This window comes from Cynoglossus semilaevis, chromosome 14 (genome assembly GCF_000523025.1).
Source record: "Cynoglossus semilaevis isolate Cse_v1.0 chromosome 14, Cse_v1.0, whole genome shotgun sequence".
In the NCBI taxonomy this organism is placed as follows: Eukaryota; Metazoa; Chordata; class Actinopteri; order Pleuronectiformes; family Cynoglossidae; genus Cynoglossus; species Cynoglossus semilaevis.
This window is the reverse complement of record NC_024320.1, coordinates 21,337,398-21,359,346: the sequence shown is the minus strand read 5'-3', so window position 1 is coordinate 21,359,346 and position 21,949 is coordinate 21,337,398. Positions and strand designations below refer to the sequence as shown.

At 38.5% G+C, this 21,949-nt stretch overlaps 1 long non-coding RNA gene across 1 annotated transcript in view; it reads left to right on the top strand.

Annotated features, from left to right (window-relative positions):
* The window catches only part of LOC103390107 (uncharacterized), a 33,234-nt gene extending 11,285 nt beyond the window's left edge, over positions 1–21,949 (top strand). Inside the window, exons 3-4 of the long non-coding RNA XR_522653.3 lie at positions 9,199–9,294; positions 21,742–21,949. This is a non-coding gene — a long non-coding RNA (uncharacterized LOC103390107). The remainder of the gene's footprint in view (positions 1–9,198; positions 9,295–21,741) is intronic.

The following is a 21,949-nucleotide window of genomic DNA, read 5'->3' as shown; positions in this document are numbered from 1 at the left end:
AAGAAATGTATCAAAATCAGCTAAAAATGTTTTAAACAGGACGACGTCTTCTCGTCTCTTAACATATTTCTTTTATTAATTATGTACACTGACTGTTGTAAGGCCCATGCTGCAGACTGATCTGGCTGCCTCTGAAGATCAGCCACATAAAGTGGGATTTTTTATTATTATTATTCTGGTGGGGCCACATGGGACTGGGACCCACCAGTCAGGATTTCTGCGGCAAACATTTATAAATATCTGCATTAATGCTACAAAAAGAAACAAATCCTTGGTTCTTTTATTTGGTCTGTGCTAATTCACCATGTATCTAAATAGGTCTGCAGCAGTTGACATCTGAGGCTTATCCAAATAAATTCTTCAAATTCTTCTCTAACTTTCTTTTCAAAGAAAGGGTATACAATAATTTTCACTTGTTGCTTAAAGAGGACATAGCCTTTACAGAAGGCCAAGGTCTGCTGTTGCAGAACAGAGAAGAAACATTTTCAATTAACAGCAAGGCTCAAATTACATTACTACTGACATCTAATTTCAGGACATATAGTTGGTTAATGGACAGAAAGTGACCTACAGACCAGGAGTTTATTTATTTATTCATATTGCATCTATCCTTCACAAAAATAACACAAAGTGCTGTACAGACAAAAAGTTGAAAGACCCTAGGTCATCTTTCCAAGGCAGATTGTCACTGTAAGTGAGCTGGGGAGGGCAATGTTAGAGCAAAAGAAAAACAAAAGTAAAGCAATACGGGACACACGGGCGATGGGGCATTTGTGTTCAGTAATAAGTTATATCCAAACCATAGGCAGCTGCTGAATACAGAGGAACAGTCTCATGCCTGCAGTATGTGACTTCCAACCACCAGAAGTGTAGTCATTTGATATGAGCATATCATAAAACAATGTCTCTGTGTGAAACCTCTCCAGCAGAATGTGCCCATCGTGAAAATCCATCTACACAACACGAGCTAACATTTTACTCATTAATGTCTTGAGAGGTCTGCGCCAGAAATACCAAAGAGCCTGCAGAATGGGTGTTTGTGCAAAGATGACAGCATTAGGGATGTTGTTTTTGCCTGTGCGTATTTGCTTTTTTATCTGTCAGAGCTTTTTTGGTATTTTCTCTTTTTTTCTCTTTTTGTTTTTTTTTTTACCTTAAACATTGTGAAAGCTGTAAGAGGGACTCTTTTTTGTTATTGTGAGTTATACTGTATGTCTCTGTGCCTCTAATCATATATCCATATTCAGTGGTTTGACAGCAATAAAAGAATGATTATTAGAAAAGTTCTTTAAAAGACACATTACTATATTATAGCATAAGTCACAGAAATGCAGTATTAACTGAGCTCTCATATTACTGTGTGTTACTTTGTCTAAACTACAGTATATGTAACACAACGTGGAAATAATACTGACAACACCTCTGTACTAATAATAGCAGCTTTCAACATGACTAAGAGCTCACTGACACCTCTTTAGTGACTGTGAGACAAGTTTTTAACATCTTTGTCCTTTAAAGTGAGATTAATCTGTCAGGCTACTAATTTGTTCAAAGGTTCAATTCTATTGGCTGATGTTTAGTAACTGTATAAATGCAGTGTGGGGATTAGGAATGTTTTTAAAAGTCGATGTATGTAGCAGTTTGGTCAAAACCCAAAATGTCATGGATAAATGTCAGGGGTCGCATGGGAAAAGATGGGAATTCATATGAAGACTTTACTGATTCTGATTCAGTTATTGATGTGACTTATCGAAAAAAGAATTCCTCTGCAGAAGTTCATGTTAGAATGAAATACACATGCGAATATCAACCTCTGCATGTTAACCATCTTTAAATAACAAAGGTGAGTGGGAGGAACCTATGCATAACCAACGCATAAATGACGCTGTGTCTAGGTGGCTGACACCCTGCAAATAGGAAGACAGCAGAATATGAAAATCTGAATCTTTTTGTTATTGGTTTTTTAAGCCCTGCTAATTCTTTCAAACACCAGCTTTCTCACACCTACAGTATGTCTCACCACTTTTCTACAAAGATGTCACTTTTGAAAAAGGACTATGTGAATGTGATGCTTGTTGTTAGCAGCTGTGTTTAATATAGAAGACTATTATAATTGGTAAAAGTTATTTGTTTCAAGAGGAAAATGCACAGTTGTTTCTGTGATAGATGGTACAGGCTTGTGTTTGGAGGATTGCGTTTTTTTCTGTGATAGAGCTACATTCTATGTTCATGGTACAGGCTTGTGTTTGGAGGATTGCTGGCTCGAGTCCCGCTTGGACAGAGTAACACACTAAGCTCCTGTTTCATGGATGGGTTAAATGCAGAGGAGGCTTAGCAGTACTTATATACTTTCACTATTCTCCATATTTATCTGCATTGTATAGCTGCAAAAGTTGAAAATTGTTGCATGTTTGTGTTGTGCATTGTCATGAAAAGCAGAGGTAGACACATCAAACCATCTGCTGAGAATGTTGCTTCAGCCATTGGCTGGTATCATCCTGTCAGGGTGGGAAATGGGAAGACAATCTACAGCCTTTCTGAAGTTTAACTAAAGCTGTTGTGTGTCAACACTGGGCATTTGCACGCTCTGTGCATAGTTGACAGAGCATAACACAAACTGCTACACATCCCACCATGCCACACACCAAGCAACAGGTTGGAGACAACCACGCAGATTTAAGAGCATCTCTTCTGTTGCTCACACCCACTTGTCTCTTCGAAGACCTGAACAAGAATAAAAAAAAAAAGACATGAGCTCACCACCAGACTGCAAGGATGAAATCCCCCTCCTTAAAGCAGAATGTTAACAGATATCCAGCCAATAAAACTGGGTCGAGCCAATGCTGTACATATGTCTTGCTCACATTCTTCTGATGTACTCTGTTGATGCCAAGTGGGATGCACTCTCATTGCCAAACTGTATGCTTTGCCACCACAAAGACAGCAGGGAATCCTATGTTTATATTGACCATGTAGCTTCACACTGGTGAAGTTCCATCATTTTTGTGAAGAAAAGTGAAAAAAACAGTGAGTGGAAATGACCTTCAACTTTGACTAGGTTTACCCAATGCTGGCCAGTTTATATTATATATACAGCATATATATACTATATATATATATACACTCTCATACTGCATGAACAATAACACAGTATGTAGTGAGTGGTTGTGTGCTCCTGTGGCCAGTTTAATCGCATGAGTAAATACACTTAGGATTCTAATTGCCCCCCAAAATTGTCTTGTATTTTTACATTTGAAATTGGCCATTTATTATACAACCAGGTCTGCGACAAATCCTAACTGTCATCAATGCTTGCACACCGCTGACATGTTGCCACCACATTGCATGCTGGTGCATTGATTATTGAATTGTCAGCATATTGATATGCAGTGAAAACTGCAGACAATCTCTTAAGCCTTGTGTGCCCCATATGCTAATCCATCAGATTTCCAGTTTTTTTTCTCTCTCTACAATAGTCCCAAATGCTACAAGACACCCTCCTCACTTCCACTTATCCCTGAGAGATTCTTGGACATCCCCTTGCCAAAAAGGATTTGTCAACACTCCAGCTTGTTTTGGATCTGCCCCAAAGATGTCCTGCCTGGTTAAACACTACCGGAATATCACCAAGCGGAAGGATTTGGTCCGTATCCTGACCAGATGCTCCACATGTGGTAACAGGCCGAGCAGTCTAAACCCCCTTTTTGGCTTGGCGTGGCTCACAGGCTTCTAGACGCTTCTGCATACAACGTTTTACATTCATTCGTGATAATGTATTTTCTGCATGGAAAATGAAATGGGACCCCCCCAAAAAAATATTTTTTTTCTTAATTCTTAGATTAAACACCTTGGTATACTTTCCTATATACAATGCTTTCATCAATTAGGGCTAAAGCTTCTAGAGTTGATGGGACTTTCACCTTATATAAAACATTTTTCCACCTTTTATTGCCTTTTTACACATTTCATTACGAATTCAATACAAGTGTTTTTTTTTATTGCTGTCAAATTCCCAGAGCAGTAGGCTAGGACAGCCATTGGTATTTTTCCAGCAGCAGATTTCTAGTGAACTAAGACGGAAGCTGTCACCGCTGAGGGTATCAGCAGAGTGCAATTGGTATTTTCTACTTTATGGCCTCCTGTGGGCTGTTGTCTGCCAGTGGAGGAGAAGGACTTGGTTCTGTCATTTTGCATGGCATCAGCACAGATGTTGGTGAGATATGTCTGCAGTGGGAGATCACTGGTGTCAACAGGTTGTTGCCTTTACAAGATATGTCAGTAATAAGAAAGTATTACAGAGGTTGGAGAATACAGAGTGACAAAGTAGAACTTTCCTGCACTTTACTATTTCACTGTACTGGGTAATGTACCCTCTATGGCACAAATTAATTGGGTTTAAGCATCCAATGATGGGTAAATTTAGAACCTAAATAAATGAAAACAAAATTAAAAGCCTTAAAAGCTATTCTTTTTTATCTTTGTAATTTATTAATTTGTTATTATAAAATTCCATGTACAAGCACTGGCCTACTTCTTCAGATCAGAGAGAAATAAAATTGCCAAAAAAAGTCTGAATGAAAAGGAAAGAAAATGCAGCAAAGTCGAAAACCTTCAAGATCAGATAATAAAAGACAGCCGGAAAAGAAATAATAGAATTTGAAAAGTTAAAGGAGAAATCAAGAGAAACATGGTGCGCTGTCGCTATTGACAGATTGGACCTTGTTTGTTTGACTGCAGAAATGTCAGCCTGCAGATAGAAAACAGCCAAATGTCACTGCCAGGCATCTAGCAAGCAATCTATCTCTGTCCATCCATCCCTCACTCTTTCTCTTTCTCTCTCTCTCTCTCTCACACACGTGCCTGGATGCACACATACAAACAATGTGGTATTTCTGTCCGTGTTAAGCTGAAGACCTTCCTAGCTCTCTTAAGGGAAGCGTACATGTTTCTTAATCCACCTGGAGAGGAGAAATCAATGATGTTTGGCTTAGCCACACTGATGCTGAAGCCAGCCTCATCAGTTCAGTTTACACGAACTTAGTGGCTCCACTTCAATAATATCATCACTAATGAATGTTGCGTTCCAGGTCAGAGTTAGTATTTGTTGTCATAATTGCACTGGTAACTGGGTTTAGACATGCAAATGTCAGTGGCAGATTAAAACAATGTGTGTGTTAAAAAAGTGAAGAAACAAAACACCTGGGCTTAGATTTACATAAACTGCTCTTATGAGATAACATGAGTATTTACAAATAACCTAGAACTGTTTTAAGTAAGAAGAAAAAATATATTAGTGTGTAAAAAGAAGGCAGTATAACTCATCATATTGTCAATAGAAAAATCAAAACATATAATCATTGATAAACGAACATTTACATTTTAAAAATTATTTCATCTTTTGTTGCTGCTTGTCACGACGTGTAAAAAATGGAACAGCGGAGCTGCAGCTTATGTTTGGTGCAGCTTATGTTTAGTGCAGCTTTATTTCCATTAAATACTGTAGTAGGGTTCGTACGGTCTAAAGCAGCGGACCTATCTGTGTGCATTTGAGATTGTTTATAGATCAAACATGAGGATGGCTTAAAATGATCTTACATGTGTCAGTGTCCATTCCATGCTTCATTAGTGGCCACTATTTTTGTAAGGTTGCTTTTCTCTCATTTTACCGTTCTCTGTCTCTTTCATGTTTTAAGCCATTGTGTGACCATAATTTCAACTCGAGCATCACGTCTGTGCTAACCGAAGCAAATGCTTATTTTTTATCATTTATTTTATTTCCTATCAAATTTTCAGACCCCTAATATGTATAGGTATGACACATAAAATAAAAAAGCAAAAACAAATACCTGTGTAAAGAATAATAGCATTAAAAAATATTTAAAGCAATAGGGAAAATTGTAAATCTTATCTTAGTATTCTTGAATATTTAGTTTGTGCTCTCCTGTCTGCGACACTGCTCAAAAACTGCCATTGCTTTTATTGCAATTGTTGTCCAAGTATTTTTCTTAATTTTTTCAGTGTCAGCAGTTATTGCCACAGCTGCTGGTATAATTATTCTCCAAAGGGCTTTGTATGTGCAGCTGTTTAATAGAATATTATCTTGAAAGGCCTTTATTACCAAACTCTACCATCATGGGCCGGGTTTCTTAAAGACGGAAGAGGAAAAAATCCATCTACCGATCAGTCTACCATCATGTTTCACGGAAAACAAAGGCTATAGAAGTGAAGAGGAAAAAATCCATCTACCGATCAAAATACAGTGGAACCTAGAGTGGAGTCGTTCATGTACTGAAAAGTTTGAAAATTGAAACAATTTGTCCCATATTTGTGGATATTCTCAGTCATCCATCTCATCATACTAATTTCAAAAGCAGTTTTAAAGTAGGCAACTGGACTCACCTCAAGTAAATTGAAGACATTTCGCCTCTCATCCAAGAGGTCCTGTCCTCTGGGTGGGGTCGTTGGAGTTACTAACTTAAAGTCCTGTAACTGGAGTTGGTAACTTCAACGACCCCCGCCCAGAGGACAGGGATGGGGTACGATCCACCATAGGGCCAACAACTCACATGACCACTTAACGGGCCCTGAGCACACACTTGACGCCACATCCCTCTTTGGGGTGGATATATACCTGGAAACTCCCCACCAGGACAGTAGATCTGATGAAACCTCTTAGATGAGAGGCGAAACGTCTTCAGCTTACTTGAGGTGAGTCCAATTGTCTACTTTAAAACTGCTTTTCAGATTATTAATTTTCCCCTTAGGGATCAATGTAATATGGATTATCCGTTCTTGGACTCTGGATGATTGCTGATTCCAAATTTTTCAAAAGGTTTTTTTTTTTTTTTGTTAAATTAGCATGTATTGATTTATCTTGATTCATCGTGATTGGTCATTATTGGTCATGAGTATTTGGGATCAGTCATCACAGATGTATTCAAACAGGTCACTGAACTCTCCAGTCACCACACATGTATTCAAACAGGTCACTGAACTCTCTTTTCGTGATTATATTTTCCTTCTTTATTTTTCTTGTTTTCTTTCTTTTCCCCTCTAGTGATTTCCTGGTGTGCTGGGTTTTTTTCCCACCAAATTAACTTTAGCAAGAAAAGCAGGAAACAAGTCTTACATGAAGCTGCTCTTAAATTAAATGAGAGGCTGTTCATTTTTAGCCGCGCTCATTTTTGGCACAACAAAATTCCCTGCAGTTTCGCAGCAGAGTTGGGACACAGCATTCTGTGTTGGACTGTGTCAGTTGTAACTGTAGAGCTGGTGGCTTATAACAAGCTCTCAAAGCCACGTTTTAAAAAGCCAACAGTCAGACCAGAACCAGTCCAAGCTCTTAACATTATAATGCACAGGACAACCTTCAGTGCCACTTGGTAAAAAAAACATGACGCTGTCCTATTCAAATAACAGCCCACAAGTAGCCCATGCTACTTGTGGCCCAGACAAAACCTAAGAATGGTCCAGTGTATGGCCTAGCAACACGCAGTCTAACTCTGCACGGAGTGATAAATACTTGTTTAACTTGCTACAAAACAAATGTGTTGGAGTAGAGAAAACATTCAGTGTTTATCAATACATTCAAATGTTTTGTTCTAAATATTGTAATTACCTGAGTTCCTGATTGCTTGTTTTGTGGTTTGATATTTAACCTAATTGATTAAATACCCTGGTCTCAAAACATGCAGCTTTTTGTATATATATGCTTTTTAGAAGCATATATGTATAATTTGTGATCACGATATATGATACTAGTGTCATAGCTTATTGTCGAAATAAACACAGAGAGATTGATACTGTGAGGTTTATTTTAAGTGTCTCATTAAATCTTTTTCTCACACATCTAACTCTTGTAATAAGTTTACTTTTTTTTGTCCTGTCTAAACAATCCAAATTTGTTGAATTGAAAGTATACTCAAGAGTGGGTACAGGATCTTGCCTGCGGCAAAGGAGTTCAAGCGCATACTCAGTTGAACAGCTCAAGTTTGTTTTCCTTTCTGAGTTACAACTGCTGGGATTCTAATGTCTGACTTTACAAGCATCTTGATTGACGGTTGCAATCACATAAAATGTTCCTGGTGTCGCTAGAAATTTGTGTCAAAATGGGGTCACAAGCCAATAAGTCCTGGGCCACACTGTAGGAAGGTGTTGGGTGCTCTGTTCTTACAGTAAGAGAATCTAGTTCTATCACTGGTGGTTGATGGTCTTTCTGCATGGAGTTAACGTGTGTCCTTGTGGGATCAGGTTAATTGTCCACTCTGAATTAACTGGAGCCACTGTATGAGTCAGAGTGCAAATATGTTGTTTGTATCTGTTTGGGAAGATGTTTAACCTCATTTGAGTCTGTTTCTTGGAAAGAGAAGAATTTAATGTTAGGTCAAAGATGTGGCTTCTAATCTCATTATTCTTCTCAGTCCTTTTAATTAACAAGTGTTTCACAAGACATCCCTGGCATATGACCTCGAAATCTCAGTATTTAAAGTGAAAGTGTTTTTACATTTACTTTAATTACTAACTGCAAGTCAGATATGAAGTGTCTCTGAGGCAGCTTTTGTACAACAGACAATTTAGTATTTAGAGCTAAGCGCAAAAGGGTAAGACTCCGTGGGTAAGATTGTAACTCTATGGTTTTAGTTGACAAATCTTACTGTTGAAAGGAGAGTGTTGGCAGTGTGTGCAGCACTGTGAAGTTGAAAGGAGAGAAGTGTTGGCAGTGTGTGCAGCACTGTGAACCGTGAAGTGTCTTTTACACAGCTGCGTCACATTTTTACAAACATCATGTTAATTAAGAGTGCACAAGAAGCTGTTATTCTATTCCATATGAAAAAAGAAACAGAGGTAATAATTTTCCTTTGTACAGTAGGACATGGGTAGTAGTGGTCAAGTACTATTATGTCTAATACTCGAATATTACCTAACTGTATATTATCTTTATTATCTTACAATAATGACTTTATGCTCAGAATTTTTCAAGGCAATGACTGAATTTTTTTACTCTAAAAGCTAAAAACATTTCTTGTGATTTTATGACTATATTTTTATTATTAAAGACTACATTCTCATTATCATAATTCCCCCCCTCAATAAAACTCTCCAAAACCCTTAAAAGTGAAATCATACACTTTTTTTATTTAATTCCATTATAATCTCCAGACTTGTTTTTTACCTCGTTATTGTCTGTTCCTGTTATAGGTGGCTATGGAGAGGAGCTGGGTCTTCAGGCAGCTCTGTAGGTCATTCCACCTCCTTCAGCTTAGAACAACTCATACAAAATGCCTGGATTATCTTGTGGGTAAGTTAAAGCAGTTTTCTTATTTTGGACAAATGTAATTGTGGCATTATTTTACACTTCATAACAGGAGACATGTAATATGAGCTTAAAATTAGTGTTAGGGGTAAAAGCCTATTACATATTGGCAGAAAGTCAATATTGAGCACTGAGCTTTCGTAACTCGAGTTTTGAGAGGGTTTTTTGCCTGTAGGTCAGTTGCTGGTGTAAGTTAGTGATGTACAGGAGGAAAAATATTACCCCATCCTGATTTGGAGGGTCTTAATACTTTTCCAGCTCTCCTACTCCCAGTCCACCAGTGCTTTAAATGTCAGAGAACGCCTGCCTGCTGCTTGGTTCTGCCTCTTGGGTTGGGTTTGTGTTTTTCATCTAAAACTAATAATAACGAGACAGGCCCTTGGAGGCACTCTGTAGTTTTTCTTTCCCATTTTTCACAAATTACTGTATTTTTTAAACATCTAAAACACTATTGCAGGACAGTCAGGGAACACTGCTTTTTTAATTTAATTTTTTAATTTCCTCAAGACTATTGCTTTCTTTTCTCAGATGTTTTTTTTTTTTGTTCATTGGGATTTTTTTTTACAAGTAATATTTGTCACACCGAACTTTTGTACACCGAAAAAATGTACTTTTGCAATGATTTGTGTCTATTTTCTATAAATGCTGAGTGAGCAGTTGCATCTCTGCAAGTGTCATAAAGGATCACTGATACAGTATGTTTCATCCTTGGTCAGTTTTTGCCATTTACAGAAATGCACGGGGAGTGGCAATAAGTTTTCATTATTACACACATTGATTTTCAGTGCGTACAGTATGAGGACGGACCTGTCTGGAATCCTCAGGTCTACTTGCGATTATTAATCACATCACGCCACAATGGGTATTACCTGCAACACTGCAGTCAGCAAAATGTTTTGACAAGTGATGAGATTGAGTGGGTAAAATGAGCCACTGATGGACAGATGAACGCACTGTGAAGGGAAAATTAAAGCCTGTTGATACTTTCTGTTTTCAACTTGTCCCTACATGCCAGGTATTTTAAGGTCTGAGTGGAAATCAATGAGCTCATTGTATATGGCGAGTTCATATATATCAAAAATAGATTGAAATTGAAAAAGCAATATTCTCCCTTTGTCACAAAGTCTCCTGTGTGATGCAGTTAGCAATGACAACAAAACTAATGGCCCTCTGTCGTCAGTCCCAACGGGCTCGGAGTAGGCCAAACACATGAATCATATGCTATAGTTGGTGCCCAGCAACTTCCTTAGAGTGTGAAGTACATTCCCCATCCATTACTCAAAGCCAATGACTTACATTAATTCATTATGTAGCCTACATTACAGGTTGATTATCGTAGTCAAAGTTAAATGTGATTGATTAACCTGTAGATTTGTCCAGGACTCTCTACCCATGCGCTCAAATTATATATCTTTATGTTATAGCAATATTTATAATCAACCTCAGTCAGTGTACATAACAGAAGAAATACAATTACATGTGTAACTGGATCAGCCAAGCTGTGTATTTTTATTTATTTATTTTTTTCCTCATCCCCCTGTGCACTGTAATTCAGCGTTATCCAGGAGCGTAAAGAAGCCAGCACGTTTTTCATGTAGACCATGCAGGTGTTGAACAGTCAGCCAAACGCCTCGGAGAGGAAAAATTGGACAAAACAGCACAGAGCGCACATCTCAGTGCAGCTCGTCTGTCTTCATTGTGTCGGTCGGAGAAGCAGGCCACCAGGCCACGGTGCAAACACAGAAAAGGGTCACGCGGACAATGGTGGAAAAATCTAAAAAGCACCATACATACAGTAGCCGGGATTATCTGTGGCTCATGACTGTCTTGCGCGTCTCCTCTACTGTTTTTTCGTTGCTTTTTTTTCTAGGCCACTGGTACAAATATAGAACCAACAGATGCAATAGGAAAACCTTTTAAAGGTTTTTCTTCTCCACTTCACATGCAGTTACACTGTTACGAATCTATTATACAGCCAAGAGCACAGCCTACCTAAAGTCCTGTACTGGATAAATTAAGAATTCATGACCACCATCATGTAACAACAGGATGTGGTTTTATAAAAACAAACTAAGAATCCCTTTCATTTAAAAACAACAAACTGTACGGTTAATATAAAGAAGGTCAATTCTTTAAATTTCTTTGCTAATAATAGGGGTTTCACAGCCAGCAGACCACTCTATTCCAGTTATGGGCAAACCACAGCCCACCTGTCTGATTTGACACATTGGGATTTCCAACCGACCTGTCAAACATTGGTACAAAGTTGTCTACTTGTCCTTCTGCTTCATTACAATGTATCAAATACATTTACATTTTAAAAACATAAGGTAACGACAGACAGGGTTGCCATACTTTATGTCGCCAACCACTGGACTGCCCACCATTTGTGTCAGTTTACACATCAATACACTTGTCTGATTTGTGTAATGCAATCCTGAAATTGCCACAAAAAAGAAAGATAATCCTGATTATATTTTCAGGTGTTTTTTCTTAACCAAAACAATTGTACATACAGTAGTAGACAAATAAACCACACTGGGGTCGAGTTGTATTTGTAAATTATGTACTTTTATGCGCCCCCATCTCAAATGTTAAGTCATTGCGATGCGTCATCCAAAACATTTGGCCAACTTTACTCTGAGTCCTACTCTGTTACTGATAAAATTCCCCAGCATTCGTTCCTACAACTCAAATGTAAAAAACTTTGGAAGATTTAATGTGTTGACAGTCGTGTGCAACTTTCAAATTTGACTAGCGACTGGCTTTGTGCCAACACTTCTATCAACTCACAGCACTGAGCTGAATGGCTGAATGCTGAAGTATTTGGTGAATTTTCGGCAGATTAGGTTTCTGCAGGTGTGCTCAAGTGATCCTCACATTCCTGAAGGAGAATTTTGTGTTTCTGTCTCCCTCTCTCCCTCACCATCTGCTGTTCTGCTCCCCTCTCATCTATGTGGATAACAAGACATGCAGTGGAATAACTAATACAACAGGCCTCGTATGGAGTGTGTGTGCACTAACAAGGTGTGCCAGATTGCCAAGAGATTTCTAAAGGTTGTGTTGAGTTGAGGTTAAATGACGTTCTGGGGCCTGTGAAGTTACAGTTCTGGTATCATGTCATGTCTGGAAAAAAAAGACCCCACTTATTTTACTCAATGGAGTCCTGTTGGAGATCATACAGAATGTAACCCAAGTATGTGTTGGTTTACATGTGGCAATAACTAATAGAGTGACATTATGGTAATGTTGGTATGAAGCTGTACCAGAAACTCACCCTTTACACATGCTGTCTACATGGGTGTGTGTGACATTCACCTGTTATAATGCTGTTATTCCTGCAACAGGGTTTCTGTGTAGCCTAGAGAACTATAGGAATTCATGAGCATACATTTCTGATGCAGCACTCTCTTCAATGGGCCATATTGAACCTTGGCTGTGTTTTAGGGTATACTTTGATAGTCCCTAAGGGATACAAATGCTGAACATTTTCTCTAATCAGGCTATGAATGGATCCAATGAGCTGCCATGCACTTCAGCAGCAGCATATTAAAAATCCTTGGATGTGGAATAAACTTTAATAGAAAGAATATCTTCCTAGTAGAAGAATGGGGGTCTGTTATTAATTATGTAATTATAACTGTTAGATAGCTGATTATAATTTCCTGGAACAGACAAGTCAGATGTGGTACAAAACGTGGAGTTGTTTGAAATAACTCTTTTGGGTACAATGCCAAATTATGGAAATTATGTGTCTGTGTCTGAATACCTTGGCCAGTATTGATAGTTGCCTAAAAAATGTTTTTGCTTAGGCATTATCAGTTGGGGGGTACAGGTTTTGTTGATTGAGTGAGCCTTCAAAAACATTTTCAAGTCTCTCCTAGGGACTAGGGACAGTCAGCACCGATGTGTTTTCAAACCTTTTTTGGGCCACGGCACATATTTTACATTAACAAACATTTCACGGCGTACAACCAAATTTTGTTGAACACAACGCTGATATATTCATTGGAATTGAAGAAAGTTTCAATGTAATACTTTCCACCATAGAACTGATTATTTCTTATGGCCCACTAACTAGTGTTTCAGAATAACTGATCTATACGAATCAAGCCAATGTTGAAGGTTGTTGGTGCTGGTATATACTCTGCTGCCGTGTGCTGAATTGTGCAATGGACATCTTTGCATAGTCTTTTGCACAGCCTGCACATGGGGTCATATTTCTAATTACCTCATGGAGATCTCACCTTCTTGTTGTGGGGCAAGGTCACCAGGTAACATTCAAGCTGAGGCAGATAGTCTTTGTTAAGTTTTCTATAAAGGACCTTGGGGTTTTCAGCCCTAAAACATTAACATTTGTTTAATTTATGTATATAGTATATAGGATTTACTGCTAGGTCTACCTCATCCTATGTGTCCTACTACCAACTTCTTCTGGTAACACAGTTAAATAAATAGTACTGGTGCTAAGGTACCATTGGTCTTCGAAGGACAGAGATAAATGGAGGATAAATGAGATGGAGTGAGGCAGTTATTAAAGAATTCCGTAGTATGGCCTCTAGTGGTAAAACAAAATGAGGAGCCAAGAGTGAACAGAGGAAAATATTCCCCCAGGATGAGCTCCGAGCCAAGAAACCTGAAGTGTTGTGTCCTAAGGGAGAGACTGCCACCATCCAGATGTTGAGTGCACAGTAGATGATTGATGCCTGGAAGGGACATTGTGATTGCGCATTCAAAGAAACCCACACATACACAAATGTGTGTTCATCTGGGATTCTTGCTAAATATTTCAAAGGGCCAAGAGAGAAAACAAAGGGGAGAATGGATTTTAGAATCTAGAACAGCAATCCCAGAAGAGACAATGAAGGAACCCCCCTTTCCCAGTTACAACAGAAATAAAATCGTTTGATCTCTGCTGCCGACGCTGCGTGCTTCTATTGTTATTTGAGGCAAACTTCCTTCCCTCACGTTGTAGTGCTGTGAAACTGCGAAGAACGTGCACTGAAAGTGCAGATAAATAGGCAGAGCAAATATTTTCATACCACCAGGGACGCCGAACTAATTTGTAGTATTTTTAAACACCTTCCCATTTTAATTACCATTTTGGAGAACAACCGCCCCCTACCACCCTCTTGATGCACACCTGTCTTCGTTTGAATCCTCGGGGCATTTATGATTAAGAACAACACTCACTTCTCTTCTTCTCTGTAGGAACCATGTAGAGTTGAGCAAATGTTCCATTAGTAACAGAAATGGACTCCGCAAGTCTTTCATGCTGCTCAGGTTTCACAATTAATTTTTATGGCATTAATTACAATTGAATATGTAAAAAATAATATTTAAGACATGGCAATTATTTAAAATAATCTTTGATTAATCACATGATTTTCTTAGACAAATCATCATAACATTTAATGAACATCCTGCTCCTTCCAACCTTGAGTTGTTTTTGTGTACATTCTGAATCAGTAAGGAACTGCCTTTCAAAATAATAATTTTTTTTATATTTTGTAAATAAGCTGCATTTATTAACAATCCTTTTCAGTGGTCACTAATTAATTTGTTATTTCCAGCTTGAATAATACAAACAACACATTCAGTATTTTGGTTCTGCTACTGCCTGCGTTTTGAAACAGTGCATTTAATTTCAGGTTTTCCCAGATAACTGCTCTTTAGAGCCTATTTTCAAACCTCATTGCAGACCATTTACAAGCGAGTGATAATAATGACAAATATTGCTTTCATTAGCACGTCTGTTTTGGATTCATCACCTAGATCACTCTAAATCGGTCATGGCTGCTCGGTCAATACAACACGCTGGATATTAACTGGGTCTTTAGAAAGAAACACACTCTGATAGGTCAAGAAACCTGTGTTCTTTCAATGCAGTGTCCATCTTTGATACCAAGTATTCTTATCTGTTTCTGGTCACACAACAAAAACATGCAGATCTAAGTAGCACCTTAAACTGGCCATTTCCTTATCACCCAATTGCACAAAGTAAGCTATTCACTGGCAGTGATTTCCATTTGAACGGCCGTCTATCTCTCATTTTATTTTCCTCTCCTTCTCTCCTCCATCCCTCTCCCTCTCTCTCTCTCTCTTTCTCTCTCTCTCCCTTGGACTCTTCCCTCTGGGCTCTGTACAGCAGGTGAGCTCTTGTTAATTGCTCACAGCATTTGGAGGTTATCAGCTGGCTGGACGTGAAGGTCTGAATAATAAGGTGAGCAGAACAAGGCCCAGGTTGAGAAACAATTAATACAGGAGAGCAGCTGCCGTTCTCTTACCGGAGAGCTTGAAGAAAGGTGAAGAGATTAGATGAAGTGGGTGCAGATTAAGGGGTGACTCATAAACAGGGTAAATAGGGGTGAAAGTAGTTCCTTGGCTGATTAGGTTCTGTATATGAAAGGCAGCCCTCAGCGTGCCTCTGGCGGCACCTTTTTATAGTGATCCCTGTATTTTCATAAAACCACCTTCCTGATGGTTAGTGTTGGGTTGACACAGTAAAAATCAGCTTACACACAACCAGACTATACAGCTGGATGCACTTTTCTGTACAACACAGATCAAGAAACGATCAAATAACTTATTTTCATCATCAGTATTCACCTGTTGGCGATTAAACCTCTTGTATGAAATGAAAAGTCACCGAGCAAAGGCCGACCAAGTACAAAGGTCTGTCAAAGATATGCAAGAATAATTTAAATAAAATATTAGTCTAATGAAACAACCACAGATATTTCACTACAGAACCTCAATGTAGGTGAAAAAACGTTTGAAAGTCTTCTTCCCACATTTGGTTATAATGGTTTTTACTTTCTTAGTAGAAGTGCAATAGTAAGTCAAAAAAAAAGTTCCATCATAAAATGTTAAAAAGTTATTACAATATTAAAGGCATTTCTCTACATACCCTGCATTAAAGTCTACAAGGTGTTTATATTAATGGAGGGATGTCAAACTCCTGGCTCGGGGGCCAATCCTTGCCCATGAATAATGGAAGTAATTAATCAGTTTTGCCCTTTGTATTTATTTTCATTCTTTCAATTATTAAAAAGCTTCATTGGTTTGTTTAGGAATGAGAAAAAAAGTTTTTTGTTCAGCTCTTTGCACTGTTATTATACTGTAATTTCATTCAACAAAAACTTTTTCTAGAACATATGTGGCTCTTTGTACTAAGATGGTGTGGCCCTCGAATTAAATGACAGCGGCAGCATTGGGTCCTTAGCATAGTTTTAAATCCATGCATTTGAGGGGTGTTCTTTTTTTTTCTTTTTTTGTTTTAGAAAACAACCTGCTTCTCTGTCTTGTCTAAGAGCTGAAATAGTGTTCCCTTTAAATGTTCTTTCAATAAAATAGTGTTCCCTTTAAATGTTCTTTCAGTTCTTGAACGAGAAATAAAGAGCAGACTGAGCTCACTCAAACCCATCATCCTGAGAGATGTGTGTGAACATGGTTAGGTTGTTAAAATTACCTTTTAAAATCATAGCCTTTGTCTTTCACTTGTATGTCCATGGTGAATACATACAGTAGTAACATTGGAGTAAAAGATCAATAAAAACCATTGAGAGTAACATACACACACTTCTGCATAAGTTCTCCACCGTTCACCTTCTACTTTTTTGCCTTCCAGCATTTTAACCTGAGAATATGAAGTTAATACGCTTCTCTCTTCTCAGAATTCCACTGCTCTCAGTTTGAGAATGTGGAGGAAAAGAGTTATTTCTACCTGCGTCAGCACAGGGAACACGGCAGACGGCCCGGTGAGGAAAGTGTAATGAGGAGGCATCTTTTTTTTCTTCACACTCTCTTTTTGTCAAGGAGGTGGCTCCGTGTGCTGGAGATTGGTTTCTCCTTCTCAACTAATCAAGCATGATGTGATTTAAGCCTGAAGCCACTGCAGGTGAACTGTACAGGAAAAGATTTATGAAACTTTCCCTGTAACACTGCTCCACAGTCGGTGTCCTTTCTCAAAAGCAATCAAACAAAACACTCTCATTTGTCTCATCGTCTCTCCTCTTCTCCTCTCCTCTTCCCTCCTTCACTTTTGCCTCAACACGTCCCTTCTTTTGCACACACGTCTATGTCCTTACCAGGAGAACTTGGAGAATTGAGAATGAGAAATCTATTTTCTCAGTGGGGACTGCTGGAGGGATTTTCGCATTGATGGCTTGTTGATTGTTTCCTGCTGTCACCTGGAATGGCCTCTTTTTTTAACACATGCCTAAAGATTAATGACATATAGGTAGTCTGGGATTTTAACAGTGTCCTTATGTGGTTGACCAAAAGTAAATGCCTTAATAATCCATTTAAATGTATATAAAAATAAATATATATATATATACGTGTATATGTGTATATATACATATATACACACGTATATGTATATACTTTATATATTTATATATACACAGTGTAATAGACACATGTATAAATATTCTTCTTTTTAGTATATATTAGTATTATTTATTTGTGTATAAATATTCTTCTTAGTATATATTAGTATTATTTATTTGTTCTTAGCATATGTACATATTGAGTGTATGTGTGTGTTTCTCTTATATATGTATTATATTATATAACTTCATAATTCATTAATGTCCATCAGACTCAGTTCATTTCTGCTGATTTTCTGAGAAAACAATACACACATTTAAGGCCGTGTGTGTGTGTGTGTGTGTGTGTGTGTGTGTGTGTGAGGATTTCTCCTTCAAAGAACAAGTGCTCCTATTTAAGGTAACATATATACAGTATGTCTTGACATTTCTATTGACATTGTGGAGACAAATGCTGTCAGCTCTGTATACACAGCTCTAATTCTCTACATCAGTGACGAGTATGAGGCTAATCTGTAAGTGACTTGTTGTACTTGTAATTCGAAAATTCAGCCACAGCTTTATGAAATGGTATTAAGACGAGGGTTCTCACCCGTGCACTCATCTCATCATCTGCTATATGAACAATGTGGGGTCAGTGTGAGTAAATGTCAGGTGCTGAACCAAGTGAAAACCCATCATGCCCTGGTGTTTGTGTCCTCCATAAAAGAAGAGAGGTCTCGGAGCCTAAGGGTGTCCTGGTTATTCTTTATTTTTCTTGTTGCTTGTCTCGGTGGGTCTCGGCGCTCTCGTGTCTTTACTCACTCTGGGATTTCAGTGGCACAATCAGGAGCCAGACAGTCCGGGAATCAGCTGTGATGGATCGCTATGTCTGTCTGTGAGGATGTCGGGGTCAGCAAAGTTCACACTGGTGATGGAGACACTTCTCTACACAGGCTCCAGGATTTTTTTTAATTAACCTCTTAGGGAGGATCAGACGTTTCTTCAGAGATAATCACAACCTGAAAATTCCCTTCATTATCTCTCACCTAACCTTTGTGGGTTTAGTCTTGTCCACTTTTCCCCCCAAACATCTTATTCTTACCATACGATGCATCAGTGAAACAACACAGAAGAAAGTGTCCTCATCGCCCCGCCACTGCCCTTTTTACTGTTTGAGAATTCACACACATCTCACTCGAGTCCTTCTCTATTCTCTCTTCATCTCCCTAATTCTCCCTGCAATAATCTGTTCTATTTCATAACAAGGTCGCCCTATTGATCACAGACAGACAATTGCAGTTTCATGGTGAATTAGGTGAGGCAGCTCTTTGTACCTCTCCTCTTTTCATCTCTCAGATGCAACCTTTTGGCCTCATTGTGCAAAAAGAGCAATGACTGAAATAAAAATATCCTGTTTTTCATATTAGGAACTCTCAGAGACAAAGAGCGCTTAGAAGATTTCCCCTTGAAAAGCAAGCCCACTTGAGGTACACCCCACCACATGCAGATCAAATGCCTCTCCCCTGACTCACCGCCTTTCTTCCTATCGCTCTATTTTGGTTTCCTTCTTTTGTGTCAGGGAACAGTGGCTTAAGTGGCTCAATTTGAGCCTTGTGATGGGCTCTTAAATGAAGCCTGAGTGAGCCTGGGAAATAAATTGGTTTGTGCTGATGCTGGGATTCCGCTGGCGCCACCTGCTGTTCACTTCTGTGAAGGTGTTGTTGCATGGAGGGTGTGGACCAGAGGAGTAAAGTACCCATATACATAAATGGGATGAGTCATACCGTTCTCTGTAGGATAATTTACATTTCGTTTCATTTGATAGGAGTTTTATATATGTTAAACTCTACATTTCATTTCTTCATAGTATGTGAAGACTTTGAAAACAAAAGACCCACAGCGCCCCCATGTGGAAGAAAAAATCCCACACTTTAGATTTAGATTTTCCTCCTTAAAATTACATGTTCAGGGCAATCAAATATGGGGGAAAAAATCTTTTTGAAATGAACACCATTGTCTTTACTTGTTCACCAGGCGTCAGTTCTACTGCAGAAATAAGAGGAGGATGAAGTTTAGAGAAAACTAAGTGTAAAACAATGCCTTTGAGTAAATCCATTAAAAAATATATAATATTTATATATATATGTATGTACACAAACACACCATATATGCTGTATATGCTACTGTATATGCATATATATGTGTCTATACATATATACACAAATATACTGTACATATACATATTCCTACTATTTGTTCATGGTAATCTACTTCATGAGATTTACATCCCTGACTCCTGAATTTTATTTTGTCAAATTTTACCTACTTTAATAATAGATGTTACTTAGCTGCTAGCGACTCTATCAGTAAAACAACACATTTACTGCAGGTACATTGTACTGTGTGGATATAGCGACTCACTTTATTTGTTTGGGAAATTGAGAGAGAAAGAGCGAAAGTACATTAAATCTGATCACAAAACGACACCTGAGGCTTTTGGAACAGTTTGTTGTGTGGCAGTGCTGCGCCCTGACAGTAGACTGTAAACAGGGTAGCGATCGATTGAAAACACACACATCCCTTGGTATGGTTTGGGGCCCGTTTACTTCTGTTGATTAATCAGGTGATTCAGCTATTATAATGTTTTTATATTTTCAACTAATGACAAACATATTTAATAACAAACTGTGTTGTATGTGTTACTCTATCCTATATTCAAGTTATTTTCTATTACTGACGATCCTTGAATGTAAGCAGTGACTAGACATCATATTTGTTTATGTTTTTTCATGATGTCATAATTACTTCATGTGTTCATAGACCTCATAGCCAAGTGTAAATACTGACCATAAGGGCAAAATGTGCCGTGGTAAAATTCCAAAATCGTCAGGTCGGAGTTGACTCTGTGCATAAGCTGATTCTGGCCCCAAACAAGAGGCATGACAGCAGACATAAACGAGTGATTTTATTGGTCAAAGCTTTGTCAGGAAGACTTTGTAGCCAATGGAACACAGTGTGGATTTATGACCGTCCTTGACCGCGTCCACCTGCACCAACTGTCGATGCTTCTGTGAGTTTGAGGCTTTTCTGAGTGTTTTCCTCCTACACACTCGCTGTATCACCTGGCCTGGAATCATTCTAGGAATGACAGCACACCATTAATCCCAGGAGAGATGGTTTATTGTATACATGAATTATGTTCTTAATAGTTTGTCATTCTTTGTGTCACCTCCATGAGCTCACAGGCTTGAGAAGTGACATCCAGCTGGATGCAGTGGCACCTCAGACTCTGTGCTGCATCCTTTTGAGCAATAGAAAGAAATAACTTAACAACCATCACGTTACTATTTTTTTTAACTCATTAAACATGTTATTATACACCTTTGTGTCTGCATTTAGCAACCAACCTTGATACAGAATCTGTTTTGTTTTTTGTTTTTCTACTCTTCTCTTAGTCAGAAGTTTAACATTACCTTCTTGTTAACGTCTCTGGGTGACAGAGAGCACTGGTGACATGGATATGAATCATCTGACTGGTCACATACATGAGAACTGCCGTCTTAATGGTAAAAATACTATGTTTCATGTTCATGTCTGCAAACATTTAAAGAGCGATCTCAGTAATTTTCATGTTGGTGTATTGCTAGGTAGGCTGTGCCACTGCCATACACGCGATGATTAGGTTTAAGATTTTTGGATGATTTTTCTAGTTTTCATCTGTACACTACTGTATGTGACTATTCTTTACAGAGACAGTTTTGAAACAGTGCTTGTGTTTGTGTCTCCATGAGCTCCATCAGTTCAAAACATGTCAAGTGCAGAAAGCAGCCACAGAGCAGCCACAGGTTCAGTCAGCAGCATCTTCCACAGCTCTTGGTGTGAGCTTGACTGTGGATTCTCTGATAAACTGCACATTTTTTTAATTTTTTTTTAAGTATTAAAAGAAATGGAAATGACTTTCCTGCAGTTAAGTGGATGGGTGCTGTACAGAAAAGTGGTATTCCGTGATGTAATTGATCAAAGTAATCACGTCGTTAATATTTAATATTTCTTCCCTCACTCCATGCCGGCTATATCTACAACGCTGCCCTGCTGATCTGTCTGTCTTTGCAGGGCAGTCATGGAGAGGAGGTTGGCAGCCAGCGTGAACATTCTCCCCAGGACTTCTACCATGTAAATAATATTTGAACCCTGGTCTTGACACAACTTTTCCCCACAACCACAAAGACGAGCTTATTTTTAATGTTTCTCACACACTGAGCGGCTGACATGTTTATACACATACATACTCTCTCTCTCTCTCTTACTCTCTCTCTCTCTC